Here is a 17,005-nt window from a genome sequence, read left to right on the forward strand (position 1 = left end):
TTCCTCAGGGGCATAAGAGGAGACAGTGACTCAATCAATAAGATTTAGCATATACTGATCAATACTCTGTTAATAGAGCAAAATTGAAATCAAGTCCACTTGAGCTATTGAGCTTTCTAGACTTTTTTTTTTTTTTCTAGACAATAATTTTTTTTTTCTAGGCTTTATTTGAGCTATTGTGCGTTTTTCTATTTCTGGTGTGAATAGTGACCATATCAACATATTGGTTTTATCAAGTCATATGGTGGTATCCGTTTAGCATATTCAGGAGCCAACGTCGTTTGGCACATTATTAACATTAATATTTTAAAATTATATTTTATTGTCATTTGACATTCATATCTTATATATTGAGGTACATTAATAAATTTATAATTTTTGGTATATCGTACTGAATTCTTTTCTTTTCTTGGCATTTCCCAGACTGACACCATATAACTCTATGGTGAGTTAGTGCACTAAGGACTGGTATATTTTATTTTCCTTGATTCAAGTCCAAGTCGTCGATACAGTAGCGACTTGGATTGTGCCTGACGTGGTTAGATACAGTACACAAATGAAAAAGTGAGCTGGGAAAGCCTCATGTGGTCCAGTCTGTAGACCTGTTTAAGTTCCTGCGTCCCCGCTCGTCTCCTGCGCAAACCCGCTGTGGCGGGGAGCCGTGCAGTTGTGCCGGCTACTGTGCGCACGAGGATGTATTGAGGCACGCACGATGTCAGGACCTGCCTGCCCGGCCTCGGAAGTGGCACTGTGCTCCTCCAGCAGGCTGAAGAATGCAAAGTATTATGGTACCGGGGAAGGGGGGTTGCGACGGTGGTGCTAGCTGGGTGAGTGCTTCGGATAAGCAGCGGGTTCTTTGAATGCTAGCTGGCTACTAACTTTCTTACAGAGAGCAGAATGGCGTCCCCATCAAGAGGGCACTCTAGGTGGCTGCCTATTTTGCCTACAGGCAGAACCGGCCCTGTCTACCCTTCTTTGCTAACCATTTAAAGGGTAACTCTGATGATGCTCCAGCAGCAGGATGTCTGTTTTAATCTCCTGGCAACTTTGTAGCCCGAGACCACACAAATCATTACACAGATTTACCTGAAATTCCATGTAAGACTGTATTCCAAGCAAATCTGTATCGGTGCAGTATTAGGCTACAAATGACCAACAAATAGGCAAGATATCGGGGTAGTATGTGAAAATCACTGTAACCGAGTGGTCCCCTATTAATTTGTAGGCACTTAATAGTGAAACTCCAAACTAATCAGATACAAAAAAAGAAAAGAAAATTGAGTCACTTTCTAAGAATAATGTAGAGTATAATAGGAAAACCTTTATTGGCATAAATAACATAATTGCATAAAACAACTAAAAATAACAAAAAGGGGGAAACAGACATCAACCAAAGCGACATCACCAAACATTATGCATTAGACAAATAGTAAATAATAACCTAAATTAGAAATAAGCAGCATAGCAATGAACATCCATGAAAAATAATATATTGCACAAAATAGCAGCACAGACAAAAAGAGGTATGCAGTAAACGCAATACCTACTGGTACAGGTAGCACTGAGATGGAGTGTGTCAAGGAAACTAAAGTGTCTAGTGCCTAATACAACATCAAGGAGATCCAAGGAGATAACAGGTATCCTAAAGTGATCAGACGCCGCATCCAATTTTTGCTTTTGTGTTTTTGTTTTTTTCTTCCACTTCCAAGCGACATATGGAGCAGCTTCTGAAATCGCTCCATACACCCTGAGTCCACATGTGCTATAAATGTACGGAGGAGGTTGCCAATGGATTAAAGGGGTATTCCACTGGCCAGCGAACATTTAGTTCTGAGCTCTGGCAAGTGGAATACCCCTTTAAATACCATTAGAAGCTTATAGGGAAGAGATAAGGGTAATGGCACTAATTCACTATTCTCTTCTATATGGGCAGATTATAATAGAAAAGGGACTTGACTAAAGGTCTTGAAGAAATCCTGGGAGTTTGTTCCCTGTTGGCTTGGAAATAGGTGAGTGGCTGGGACTTAGCCAAGGGAATAGGAATGAACACTCTTAGGCTCTATTCACATTATGATTTGACAGTACATTGCACAAACACATCGGAAACATGTACAAATGGGATTTCAATGTATACATGCACTTACTGATCCTGATTGCTTTAATGACCCAAACTTAGTAAACTAGTCATCCTTCAAAAACCTATGGGAAGGTTTATTAACGGGAAGAATGCTGCAGCAACAAATCAGATGGTTTCTTCAAGTCACTTACCCGTCCCGGTCCCGGCTGTCATGTTCTGGCGTGCGCGGCTCCACTCTCTAGGGCGCGCGCGCGCCAGCTCTCTAAGATTTAAAGGGCCAGTGCACCTGTGATTGGTGCCTGGCCCAATCAGCCTAATTAGCTTCCACCTGCTCCCTGTCCATATTACCTCACTTCCCCTGCACTTCCCTGCCTGATCTTGTTGCCTTGTGCCAGTGAAAGCGTTTAGTGTTGTCCAAAGCCTGTGTTCCAGATCTCCTGCTATCCTCATTGACTACGAACCTTTCCGCCTGCCCCGACCTTCTGCTACGTCTGACCTTGCCTCTGCCTAGTCCTTCTGTCCCATGCCTTCTCAGCAGTCAGCGAGGTGGAGCCGTTGCCGGTGGATACGACCTGGTTGCTACCGCCGCAGCAAGACCATCCCGCTTTGCGGCGGGCTCTGGTGAAAACCAGTAGCAACCCTAGAACCGGTCCACCGACACGGTCCATGCCAATCCCTCGCTGACACAGAGGATCCACATCCAGCTAGCCGAATCCTAACAGTAGATCCGGCCATGGATCCCGCTGAGGTGCTGCTGCCAAGTCTCGCTGACCTACCCATGGTGGTCACCCAGCAATCGCAGCAAATTGCCCAACAAGGACAGCAGCTGTCGCAGTTGACCGCCACGTTACAGCAACTTCTGCCACTGCTACAGCAGCAACCATCTCCTCCGCCAGCTCCTGCACCTCCTCCGCAGCGAGGCCCTGCCGGACAAATTTGATGGGGACTCTAGACTCTGCCGTGGCTTCTTGTCTCAATGTTCCCTACATATGGAGATGTTGTCGGACCAATTTCCTACAGAATGGTCTAAGGTGGCGTTCGTAGTGAGTCTTCTGTCTGGAAAGGCCTTGTCTTGGGCCACACCGCTCTGGGACCGCAATGATCCTGCCACAGCCACAGTCCAGTCCTTCTTCGCTGAAGTCCGTAATGTCTTCGAGGAACCAGCCCGAGCTTCTTCTGCCGAGACTGCCCTGCTGAACCTGGTCCAGGGTAATTCTTCAGTAGGCGAGTACGCCATCCAATTTCGTACTCTCGCTTCCGAATTATCTTGGAATAACGAGGCTCTCTGCACGACCTTTAAAAGAGGCCTATCCAGTAACATCAAGGATGTGCTGGCCGCACGAGAGATTCCTGCCAACCTGCAAGAACTTATCCATTTGGCCACCCGCATTGACATGCGTTTTTTAAAGACACCAGGAGCTCTGCCAGGAAAAAGACCTTGATCTCTGGGCACCTCTCTCACAGTATCCTTTGCAATCTACCCCTGTGCCTCCCGCCGAGGAGGCTATGCAAGTGGATCGGTCTCGCCTGACCCATGAAGAGAGGACTCGCCGTAGGGACAAAAATGTATGTCTGTACTGCGCTAGTACCGAACACTTCTTGGTGGATTGCCCTATTCGCCCTCCACGTGGGTGTGTCGTCTCTTGGTACGAAGTCTGCTTCTCCACGTCTCACTGTGCCCGTGCGGATTTCTCCTTCTGCCAACTCCTCCTTCTCAGCCGCGGCCTTCTTAGACTCTGGTTCTTCTGGAAATTTTATTTTGGCCTCTTTGGTGAATAAGTTCTGCATCCCGGTGACCCGTCTCGTCAAGCCGCTCTACATTTCTTCGGTCAACGGAGTGAAGTTGGACTGCACTGTGCATTACCGCACAGAGCCCTTGCCTATGAGCATTGGACTGCATCACGAGAAAATTGAATTTTTCGTCCTTCCCAACTGCACCTCTGAAGTCCTCCTCGGTCTGCCATGGCTCCAGCATCATTCTCCCACCCTTGACTGGACCACCAGGGAGATCATGAATTGGGGTCCTGCTTGCCGCAAGAAATGCCTCACGTCTGCTCCCAGTCCCGTCTGTCGGGCCTCAGTGTCTCCTCCTGTGCCTGGTCTCCCCAAGGCCTATCAGGACTGTGCAGTGCCTCCTCATAGCCCCCATCCTGGTGACACTCTGCCCCGTGACAAGCTTCACCCTCTGCCCCCCCTCCCCATTCCCACTTCTTCTGAACTACCTGCCGCTGGTATAGCTACCCAGGACTTCTTTTTTCAGAAGGAGACTTAAGAGGCGTCCCCGATGTTCTCGTCTCTTTTGAAGGGACAAGGAGACAAAAAGAGGGGGAGACCTAAGGGGGGGGGGGGGTACTGTTACGGCCGAGCGCTCCGGGTCCCTGCTCCTCCCCGGAGCGCTCACGGTGTCTCTCTCTCTGCAGCGCCCCGGTCAGACCCGCTGACCGGGAGCGCTGCACTGACATTGCCGGCGGGGATGCGATTCGCATAGCGGGACGCGCCCGCTCGCGAATCGCATCCCAAGTCACTTACCCGTCCCGGTCCCCGGCTGTCATGTTCTGGCGCGCGCGGCTCCGCTCTCTAGGGCGCGCGCGCGCGCCAGCTCTCTAAGATTTAAAGGGCCAGTGCACCAGTGATTGGTGCCTGGCCCAATCAGCCTAATTAGCTTCCACCTGCTCCCTGTCCATATTACCTCACTTCCCCTGCACTTCCCTGCCGGATCTTGTTGCCTTGTGCCAGTGAAAGCGTTTAGTGTTGTCCAAAGCCTGTGTTCCAGATCTCCTGCTATCCTCATTGACTACGAACCTTGCCGCCTGCCCCGACCTTCTGCTACGTCTGACCTTGCCTCTGCCTAGTCCTTCTGTCCCACGCCTTCTCAGCAGTCAGCGAGGTTGAGCCGTTGCCGGTGGATACGACCTGGTTGCTACCGCCGCAGCAAGACCATCCCGCTTTGCGGCGGGCTCTGGTGAAAACCAGTAGCAACCCTAGAACCGGTCCACCGACACGGTCCACGCCAATCCCTCGCTGACACAGAGGATCCACATCCAGCTAGCCGAATCCTAACAGTGTGCCTAGAGTAACAGCTTCTACTGGTGAAGAACGGTGTGGTGCTCTGACCAAATGTAGTGCAAGTGTACAATTCAGTTCGTAGAAGAAATAAAGTCGGCACTCACCATGCTCTTCTATCTTCTTTTCTTTATTAAAGAATACTCATGTATTACATATACAGGACGGGATACGGTGCATGGGAGGGGGGGTACCACTAGGCTACAGCACTGTTTCGCTCTCTACAGAGCTTCAACGGGCCTGTACAGGCCCGTTGAAGCTCTGTAGAAAGCAAAACAGTGCTGTAGCCTAGTGGTACCCTCTTCCATGCACCGTCTTCCGTCCTGTATATGTAATACATGAGTATTCTTTAATAAAGAAAAGAAGATAGAAGAGCATGGTGAGTGCTGACTTTCTTCTACGAACTGAATTGTATACATGTCAGTGTAAACCCAGCCTTATTGTGCTGCTGCATTGGTTGGAAGGGGGTGGGGAGGGGGACGGTCCTTCTGCAGCCACATCGCTAACAGCAAGGTGCAGAATAGTGGGGAGGAGAAGGTAAAGGGACAGAGGTAGCCAGGCAATTGTCTGAGAGTATTCTTATTAATAGGAGCCATGCACAATATCATGTACAGCATACAGCAGCATCTCTGCTGCATGATGTACGTATTATAGTGCATGGGGAGGTAAATGTTAAGCATTGACAGTAGAAAAGGTATTAATACATTATTATTAATAATAATAATAATATCAATAATAATAATTGTATGCAGGTACTTGTGTTATCCATCACTGCACCTAAGGGGTTTGTACAGCATAAATTACGGCCTGTTTTGGGGTTTTAGGGGGTTATACTTATCTGTGGGCTGTGTGTTGATATTGCAGCTCCAGTCTATTTACGTGTGTAGGGTTGAGCTATAATACCAGCCATTGTCTTTATAAAAAAAGAGGCGGTGTTATTAAGCACTTTTTTACCAATCTTATTCAACCTCGTGGCAACAGGGCCTTTATGACTACCGGATAAAATCTGGAATAAGGGAAATTGTTCCCTCTTCCGTGACTGCTTCATTACTATTAAAAATGAAATCCTGGTTCAGCGGCAGATTAAAATGTTCCTGACAAATGATAGCTGGTATAATTGCTGGCATGTTGCTTTGATGAATTATATTTGCAGTGACTTTGTGAAGAAATGTAATTATTGTACTGTACAGCAAATATTAATGCAGCGTGTGCTCACTTCTCATGTAAATCAATAGAGTCATAACTCACTGGAGGCAAAGTTTGTTTTAGGCAAAATCAAGGAATAAGTTGGAATAACATAGATTTGTTAACACACTGTTCCTTAGTAAGATGCCAGATCCAGATCTTTCTATTGCTGAGGTTATATAGAGATCCATATTGGAAATACAGTAGTCCTTCTGGTGCAATGGTCCCAGATAACAATTATTAATATAGTCTTTCCTGGGCCATCATAACATGAAACAACAGTCATCTTGAAAAGGATTGCAAGGAATGGCCATTGTGTCATTGGTGAAATAATGGTGACAGTGAAGAGACATTGAGAACAATGGATGGGTGCTGTATTACCGCAGTGCATCTAGTAGTGTCTTTCAAAAAGTACTCTATACTTATATTGCTGTACTGCCCTATACATTCTATATGTTCTCTACCTCTCTGTAACTGTGCTACATGTACTACACTACAATCTACCTATACAACATGCTCTATACTGCTTTCCCCTGTACTGCATGTTATGTGTTGCTCTCTACCCATACTACATGTACTGTACTGCTATCTACTTGTACTGCGTGTACTGTGCTGTACTAAATGCACTATACAACTCTTACATTACTACACTGCTCCCTATATGTACAGTATTACTCTTATCCTGTACTCTATGTACTGTAGTGCTGTGTACCTGCACATATACTTTACAATCTATATTACAGGTAGTATTCTTCCATCTACCTGTACTATACTTACTCTACTACTCAATTTCTATACTGTATGTATTGTTCTGCTCTCTTCCTGTACTGATTTACTGTACTGTTCACTTCATGTACTTCATTTACTGAACTTCTCCCTACATGTACTGTACTACTTTCCCTGTATTACATGTACTGTACTATAGTGCTCTGTACCTCTATATATATTGTACACAATTTATTACAGGAAGTGTACTTCTATCTACCTGTACTAAATTTACTGTACTGTTCACTTCCTGTACTACATTTACTGGACTGCTCCCTACATGTACTGTAGTACTCTCATCCTGAACTGTATGTACTGTACTGCTCTCATCCTGTACTACATGTACTGTAGTACTCTCATCCTGAACTGTATGTACTGTACTGCTCTCATCCTGTACTACAAGTATTGTACTACTCTCATCCTGAACTGTATGTACTGTACTGCTCTCATCCTGTACTACATGTATTGTACTACTCTCATCCTGTACTACATGTTCTGTACTGCTCTCATCCTGTACTACATGTATTGTACTACTCTCATCCTGAACTACATGTACTGTACTGCTCTCATCCTGTACTACATGTATTGTAGTACTCTCATCCTGTACTACATGTACTGTACTGCTCTCATCCTGAACTACATGTACTGTACTGCTCTCATCCTGTTCTACATGTACTGTAGTGCTCTCATCCTGTACTACATGTATTGTACTACTCTCATCCTGAACTACATGTACTGTACTGCTCTCATCCTGTACTACATGTATTGTAGTACTCTCATCCTGTACTACATGTACTGTACTGCTCTCATCCTGTACTACATGTACTGTACTGCTCTCATCCTGTACTACATGTATTGTACTGCTCTCATCCTGTACTACATGTATTGTACTGCTCTCATCCTGAACTACATGTACTGTACTGCTCTCATCCTGTACTACATGTATTGTACTGCTCTCATCCTGAACTACATGTATTGTACTACTCTCATCCTGAACTACATGTACTGTACTGCTCTCATCCTGTACTACATGTATTGTAGTACTCTCATCCTGTACTTAATGTACCGTACTACATGTATTGTACTACTCTCATCCTGAACTACATGTACTGTACTGCTCTCATCCTGTACTACATGTATTGTAGTGCTCTCATCCTGTACTTAATGTACTGTACTACATGTATTGTACTACTCTCATCCTGAACTACATGTACTGTACTGCTCTCATCCTGTACTACATGTATTGTAGTGCTCTCATCCTGTACTACATGTATTGTAGTACTCTCATCCTGTACTAAATGTACTGTACTGCTCTCATCCTGTACTAAATGTTCTGTACTGCTCTCATCCTGTACTACATGTACTGTACTGCTCTCATCCTGTATTACATGTACTGTACTGCTCTCATCCTGTACTACATGTACTGTACTACTCTCATCCTGTACTACATGTATTGTAGTACTCTCATCCTGAACTACATGTACTGTACTACTCTCATCCTGAACTACATGTACTGTACTGCTCTCATCCTGTACTACATGTATTGTACTGCTCTCATCCTGAACTACATGTATTGTACTACTCTCATCCTGAACTACATGTACTGTACTGCTCTCATCCTGTACTACATGTATTGTAGTACTCTCATCCTGTACTTAATGTACTATACTGCTCTCATCCTTTACTACATGTATTGTACTACTCTCATCCTGAACTACATGTACTGTACTGCTCTCTAGTGTTGAGCGGCATAGGCCATATTCGAATTCGTGAATATTCGCGAATATATGGACGAATATTCGTCATATATTCGTGAATATTCGCATATTCGTTATACCCTCGTTTTATTTCCGCGTATGCGAAAATACGCGTATGCGAAAATTAACATATGTGAAATTCGCATATGCGAAAATTAGCATATGTTAATTTTCGCATATGCGAATTTTTACACGCCAGTCTCACACAGTAGTATTACAGCCTTCTTTACACCACACAAGCTGGAAGCAGAGAGGGGTGATCACTGTGATGTGTACTGTGAAGAAAAAAATAAAATAAAAAACAAATATTCGTAATTACGAATATATAGCGCTATATTCGCGAAATTCGCGAATATGCGATATTCGCGAATAATATTCGAATTGCGAATATTCGCGAGCAACACTACTGCTCTCATCCTGTACTACATGTATTGTAGTACTCTCATCCTGAACTGTATGTACTGTACTGTTCTCATCCTGTACTACATGTATTGTAGTACTCTCATCCTGTACTTAATGTACTGTACTGCTCTCATCCTGTACTACATGTATTGTACTACTCTCATCCTGAACTACATGTACTGTACTGCTCTCATCCTGTACTACATGTACTGTACTGCTCTCATCCTGTACTACATGTACTGTACTGCTCTCATCCTGTACTACATGTACTGTACTGCTCTCATCCTGTACTACATGTACTGTACTGCTCTCATCCTGTACTACATGTACTGTACTGCTCTCATCCTGTACTACATGTACTGTACTGCTCTCATCCTGTACTACATGTACTGTACTGCTCTCATCCTGTACTACATGTACTGTACTGCTCTCATCCTGTACTACATGTACTGTACTGCTCTCATCCTGTACTACATGTACTGTACTGCTCTCATCCTGTACTACATGTACTGTACTGCTCTCATCCTGTACTACATGTACTGTAGTGCTCTCATCCTGAACATATACTGCACAATCTTAAATATTGGTAGTGTACTTCTATCTACCTGTACTACACTGCATTGCTAATTTCCTATACTTTATGTACTTCACTGCCCTCTTCCTGTACTACATTTACTGTACTTATCCCAGTGTGTACTGTACTACTTTTCTTCTAAACTTCATACTATATTACTGTACTACTTTCTTCCTATATTAACCAAATAAAGTGAAACATCAAGGAGTCACTTATATACTAAATATAAAATAATGTCCTAATTAGTAACCATTAAAAATCAAAGACTACATTAAAAAGGAAAAGTTACACATCTAAAAGAAACAATGAGTAACATATCTTTCTATTACTCCTTGTATTATACTTCTCTATACTACATATACTGTACTGAAATCTACATGTACTACATGCACTTTACTGCAATCTACCTGTACTGCATGCACTATGCTGATTGTGCTGCTCTCTTTCTATACCAAATGTACTGATCTGCTCTCATTCTGTTCCATGATAAGATGGTTCTCTGGACACCGGGTGAGGGTGACTATACACTGTGTATGGCATGCTGGGTCCTGGTGAAGCTGCTGTCCTTTACGCAAAATATGATTGACTATCTTCAGCAGTGATATCTGACTGGTCTATGTAAGGACATGGTTTGGTGACTTCAGAACCAATTACTAATTTTCCATAGAGTTATGATCCTAGAACAAATTGAGATTGTAACTTGAGGGAGCACTGTAACATCAACAGTCAAGTAGAATGGGGATTTGCCAACACAGTGTAGACTTGTAATCTACATACAATTACAGATTTATTTCTACAATGTATCTCTTTGTTCTCACGAGCTAAAGCTTCCCTAAGGGTCTATTCACACGGCAGAATTTCCGCTTGCGGAATTCCGCCTCAAATTAAAGCCCATAGACTTCTATGGGATTCCATACTCCCATTCACACTTCTGAATTTCTCGCTTGCGGAATTCCGTTAGCAGAATTGCGAAAGTGGAAATTCAGAAGTGTGAATGAGAGTGCAGAATCCCATAGAAGTCTATGGGCTTTAATTTCAGGTGGAATTCCGCATGCGGAAATTCTTCCGTGTGAATAGACCCTTAGGCTGGGTTTACACTGTGGAATCTCTGGGCAGAATTTCTGCCGGAGATCGAGCCGGCGGCACAAGAATCGCGCGGACTGCATTGCCGTCCCCATAGATGTCAATGCATTTCTGAGCAGATCTCCCAAAAGATCCACCCAGAAATGCATTGCCGTCTATGGGGTCAGCAATTCAGTCCGCGCGGTCCTAGTGACGCCCGCTCAATCTCCGGCAGAAATTCTGCCCAGAGATTCCGCAGTGTGAACCCAGCCTTAATGTGACAGGGTGAGGCACCTTCAGATGGCGCTGGAGAATGTATTCCTTCTGGAGCACAAAGCACATCAGGGGAGGTTTATCAAAACCTGTCCAGAGGAAAAATTGCCCAGTTGCCCATAGCAACCAATCAGATCGCTTCTTTCATTTTTAACAAGGCCTCTGCAAAATGAAAGAAGCGATCTGACCGGTTGCTATGGGCAACTGGGCAACTTTTCCTTTGCATAGGTTTTGATAAATCTCCCCCAACATACTTTTGAACTGTGTATTTATTTTAAGGGGTACTCCGCTGCTCAGCGTTTGGAACAAACTGTTCTGAACGCTGGAGCCAGCGACGGGAGCTTGTGACATCATAGCCCCGCCCCCTCATTACATCACATCACGCCCCCTCAATGCAAGTGTATGGGACGGGGCATGACATCCGTCAATCCCCCTCCCATAGACTTGCATTGAGGGGGCGTGACATGAGGGGGCGGGGCTATGACATCACGAGCTCCCGGTGCCAGCTCCAGCGTTCAGAACAGTTTGTTCTAAACGCTGAGCAGCGGAGTACCCCTTTAAGTTGTCACAAAGAGGAAAATAAGTTATCACAGCTTCTATGAGACCTTGTGTTAGCTGGAAAGCTGGATACAATAATAGTTCTCCAATGGAGCATCACCTGAAAATAAAGACCCACTGTATCTTTTTAACGAGAATTAACAACCCCTCCAACTTAGTTGCATCTAAGACCTATCCAGCCATCCAATGCCCTGATATGTACTAAGAACCCCAAAACAGGTGTCTAAAGATATGTGCTCCTCCCCCTACGTCTCCATACCCTCTATGCATTTTAGACACTCAGAGATTGGCTGGTGACAGATTTACTCACCTCTGTGTGATATATCCTACTTAGAAAACATTGACCATTGTATCTATAATGCCCTTTCTGCCTTTTGTCTCAACCCCATCCCTCATAGACTATAAGCTCTCACGAGCAGGGCCCTCACTCCTCTAATGCTTCTTTCACACTGTCGTTAGTACACGGCAAAGTGACGGCCGTCGGGAAAGCCGGGCAGAATAGCGGGAGAAAAATTACTGCTTGTGCCATCTTTTTCTCCCGCTATTCATAACGGTGCCCGGCGGCCCCCATGATAGAAAATGGGACCCGTTGTTGCTCGTTTCTCCCCTCGTTAAAGTCAGAAGAAGAAAAGAAAAAAGAGACTTCGACGGCTGTTTTCGACGGGGAGCAACAGCAGTGTGAAAGGGGCCTTAGTGTGTATGTCAGATAATGGCCTTTATTTGTATCCCTAAAATTGCTCAGCAGAATATGTTAATGCTATATAAATAAATATCATTATTATTATTTCTTCTGGAGGAGAGCTGACTTAGTCTGGGTTCACACCACGTTTTCAACCATAAAGGGACCGCATACGGCTGAGGGGAGCTAAAACAGGGCGCTCCTGTATCCCTGCCGTATGCCGCCCATATGTAATTCATTTCAATAAGCCGACTGGAGTGAAACGCTGACACTGTACTCATTGAATGAGCCGACCGGATTCAACATTTCACTCCCGTCGGCTCATTGAAATGAATTACTTACCGGTGGCATACGGCAGGGATACAGGAGCGTCCGGTTTTAGCTTCCCCCAGCCAGTATGCGGTCCCTTATGGCTGAAAACGTGGTGTGAACCCAGCCTTACCTACTTTTCTTGCCATGGATCATTGCCTGAAAATAAGTCAATATACATTACAGGGTCTCTGCAATAAGAATCAGTACCCTTACATTATAAATGGAAATATGTTTTTCTTTGTTTATACACGTTACGGTATGTTCACATCAGTAGACTGCCATATACCATGTGTATACATAGATGGGAACACCAGTAAATAGGTATTCAGATGTATACCCCAGCATGTCATACAGATAAATAGAACAAAAGTAGTCTATTTGTGACTATGTTGGATATATTTTATAGGTCTGTGTACTGTATTCTGTCCCACAAATGGATAGGGTCTAGCAGTAACAATAAAGCAAACCAAATGTAGTCAAAGAGTCCCAGCACTCACCAAGTAAGTTAAAGTATAGGAGCTTTTATTGCATAACCTTGGATCAAAACGCGTCCTGTTTGATCCAAGGTTATGCAATAAAAGCTCCTATACTTTAACTTACTTGGTGAGTGCTGGGACTCTTTCTATATTGATTTCTGGTCTTGATCCACCACATGCACCACTTACAACGGAAGTGTTGAGCTACCAAATATAACAAATGTAGTCAAAAACCGGCTAGCCCCTCTACATAGACCCTCTACATAGACCCTCTACATAGCCCCTCTACATAGACCCTCTACGTAGACCCTCTACGTAGACCCTCTACGTAGCCCCTCTACATAGCCCCTCTACATAGACCCTCTACATAGACCCTCTACGTAGCCCCTCTACATAGCCCCTCTACATAGCCCCTCTACATAGACCCTCTACATAGACCCTCTACATAGACCCTCTACGTAGACCCTCTACATAGACCCTCTACATAGACCCTCTACATAGACCCTCTACATAGACCCTCTACATAGACCCTCTACATAGCCTTACGATACCTAAGTCCTTTGTTTTACCGCCATTATGAGCTGAACTTTATAAGCCGTGATTTCTAAAAATATCAACATGAAACTTGTCATACATGTTACTTATATGTCAACAACAAACATAGGATAGGTGATTTAACCCTTACTCACTCCCATTTGCCAGGGGCCGGGTTTTTGTTTAAAGCCCCATACAAGTCTATGGGAAATATATGTTACTGCATAACTTCCAAACGGCTAGAGATATTTCGATAATACTTGGTCACATGTTACTTATATGTCCACTTAAAATATAGGATAGTTAATTTAACCCTTAACCACCCCCATTTTTGTGAGGGTCTGGGTTTTTGTTTAAAGTCCCATGCAAATCAATGGGAAATGTATGTTCCCACATAAGTTCCATACGGCTGGAGATATTTCAATACCTGGTACACATATTACGGGTCGGGATAGGGGGTCGAGATATGAGGATGGGATAGGAGGACGGGATAGGAGGTCGGGATAGGAGGATGGGATAGGAGGACGGGATAGGAGGACGGGATAGGAGGACGGGATAGGAGGACGGGATAGGAGGACGGGATAGGAGGACGGGATAGGAGGACGGGATAGGAGGACGGGATAGGAGGACGGGATAGGAGGTCGGCATAGGAGGTCGAGATAGGAGGTCAGGATAGAAGGTCAGGATAGGAGGTCGAGATAGGAGGTCAGGATAGGATATGGGGTTGGGATATGACAACAATATATGAGGACGGGATATGAGGACGGGATAGGAGGTCGGGATATGACAACAATATATGAGGATTGGATATGAAGTCAAAAGCTTCCTCCTTTGTTTATTTTCCTCCCCAACAAGGATTAGGAAGGAAAATCCGGGCAACGCCGGGTACTCAGCTAGTACTACTATATAGTCCAACATGCTGGGAATTGTAGTTTTCGTTTGGAGCAGCTGCTGAGCCACAGGCTGTATCAGGGCATGCTGGGAGTTGTAGTTTTGCAACAGCTGGAGACACCCCTGGTTGGGAAACACTGACCTATACTATATACTACTATATAGTCCAACATGCTGGGAGTTGTAGTTTTCCTTTGGGGTAGCTGCTGAGTTGCAGGCTGTATCAGGGCATGCTGGGAGTTGTAGTTAGTATCTAACTTCAACTCCCGAATTTAATTTAAAAAAAAAAAAGCAAACAAAAAATCACATCAAAAGAAAAATGGCACTGTTAAAAACTGCAGAATGAGCCCTCATACTGGCCCGTATAAAGAGAAATAAAAAAGTTAGAGGTCAGAATAGGACAAATTTCCCTTCGCATATGTGTATTTTGTGATGTCACGCATATATAATTAATCATGCAAATTATCTTGACCGATATATATTTTTTAAACAAAGGTGGAAACCCTATTTGAGACCCAGGTGGGAGATTTATCAAAACCTGTCCAGAGGAAAAGTTGCCCATAGCAACCAATCAGCTCGCTTCTTTCATTTTTAACAAGGCCTCTGCAAAATGAAAGAAGCGATCTGATTGGTTGCTATGGGCAACGTTTCCTTTGCACAGGTTTTGATAAATCTTCCCCCTGGCAGGTGAGTAAGGTCAGCCCTGCTTTTCTTATTATGCTTGAAAGTTGAAAAGTGTCCACAAAAGTGGGCACTGTATTTTTCTTGCCGTATCGAAGCTTTTTATGTTCCGACAAGTGCCTTTTGACATCATTTAACTATAGGAACAATGTCAAACACTTTGCGTAGCTGAATTGTAAAGTGCTCTATTTATTCCAGAACTTACATCTCTTACATTCCTACAAAATTCACTTTCCAGACGCAGCCTCTTCACTGTCTTTTATGTCTCGATGATTCCAAACATCATTTTTCAAATTGTCCTTTGTGGAGTTCAAATGCATTTCCATCAATGGGCCAGATGTCTGTCTGCTGCCATTTCTTCCCCCTTTATTCTTTTAGTGGAGGCTTGTGAATGGAAAGCATAGGAGCCGGCTACAATATGAGAGGGTAAAATTAGCCGGGTATGTGGCTGCAGTGGGCTGGAATGAGGGATCCGGCCAAACATGTGAATGCATTTTGCCTCTGATATTTGGCCCGTCTTAAAATATCTTACACTCCCAGTCTGTGGGCGGTGAAGAGCTCCACGACACAAACTCTGTCTGCATTGAACTTTACTAAACTTCGTTTTTTATCAGTACAATCCGCAGGGAGCTGAGCCACAGACACCAGAGGTTTGTTACCTTTATGTCCTGTAATGTCTTTTATAATCTGTATTATGTATTTTATATAACAGGCAGATTGGATTTGTCTAAGCTTGCGTTAAGAAAAGATATTCCTCTACAGATTATATACATGGAGGGGCATTTATCATTGCATATAGAGCTGTTTTGTTGTCTATAATTGGCGCAGTTAAAGGGGTACTCCCACCCTTGACATCTTATCCCCTATCCTGAAGTCCGTGACGTCAGGACTCCGCCCCCGTGTGACGTCACGCCCGTCTCCTCAATGCAAGTATATGGGAGGGGGCGTCACGCCCCCTCCCATAGACTTGCATTGAGGAGACGGGCGTGACGTCACACGGGGGCGGAGTCCTGACGTCACGGACTTCCGTTCCCGTAGTCGCGACTCAGACCCTCCAGCGGTTCCGGTGAAAAAACAGGTGGGTGCCGCATGCAATAATGCGGGGGTCCCCAGCGGCGGGACCCCCGCGATCAGACATCTTATCCCCTATCCTTTGGATAGGGGATAAGATGTCAAGGGTGGGTGGGAGTACCGGGAGTACCCCTTTAAGACGCAGTGTGGTTTTTCTGTGACATTTTTTGCGACTTTTCAAATAGACATTCTTTACAAAGTTCAATTGCAGTACACAGTTTATCCTTTTTAGAGAACTTACAGTAAATTTGATTCGTCACAAACTTCTCGGCTCGGCAGTTGATGGCTTATCCTGCATAAATGAGTTCAGCTTTCAGGTGCTCCCGTAGGCTGGAAAAGGTGGATACGTTCCTAGGAGACTCTTTCCTAGGACTGTATCCACCTTTTCCAGCCCACCAGAGCACCGGAAAGCTGAACTAATTTATGCAGGAAAAGTCATCAACTGCCGAGCTGAGAAGTTCGTGACGAATCGAATTTACTGTAAGTTCGCTCATCTCTAATCCTTTTCACTATGCTGTGGTAATGTATTTATCAAGTGCGGCTTTTGTGAAAAGTCTAATTTTTGTGCAAACACTTCCAAAAAGTCGCTAAAAATACACCAGCCCAGACCTGACTTAGCTTTTTTGTGTAAGTAGAAAAGTCGCA

The 17,005-nt window shown here is 44.4% G+C and overlaps 1 protein-coding gene across 6 annotated transcripts in view; it reads left to right on the forward strand.

Annotated features, from left to right (window-relative positions):
- Nucleotides 1–17,005, forward strand: part of SGCG (sarcoglycan gamma) — a 321,504-nt gene that overhangs the window by 119,014 nt on the left and 185,485 nt on the right. Inside the window, exon 1 of one of the 6 annotated variants that reach the window (XM_056561755.1) lies at nt 15,257–15,295. The exons of 2 other annotated variants lie outside the window; for them this stretch is intronic. The gene's annotated coding sequence lies outside the window, so the exon portion shown is untranslated. Of the gene's footprint in view, nt 1–15,256; nt 15,296–15,793; nt 15,940–17,005 lie in introns of those variants that run through there. 3 more of the 6 variants (XM_056561753.1, XM_056561754.1, XM_056561756.1) reach the window with 3 other exon arrangements.

This window comes from Hyla sarda, chromosome 2, assembly GCF_029499605.1.
Source record: "Hyla sarda isolate aHylSar1 chromosome 2, aHylSar1.hap1, whole genome shotgun sequence".
In the NCBI taxonomy this organism is placed as follows: domain Eukaryota; kingdom Metazoa; phylum Chordata; class Amphibia; order Anura; family Hylidae; genus Hyla; species Hyla sarda.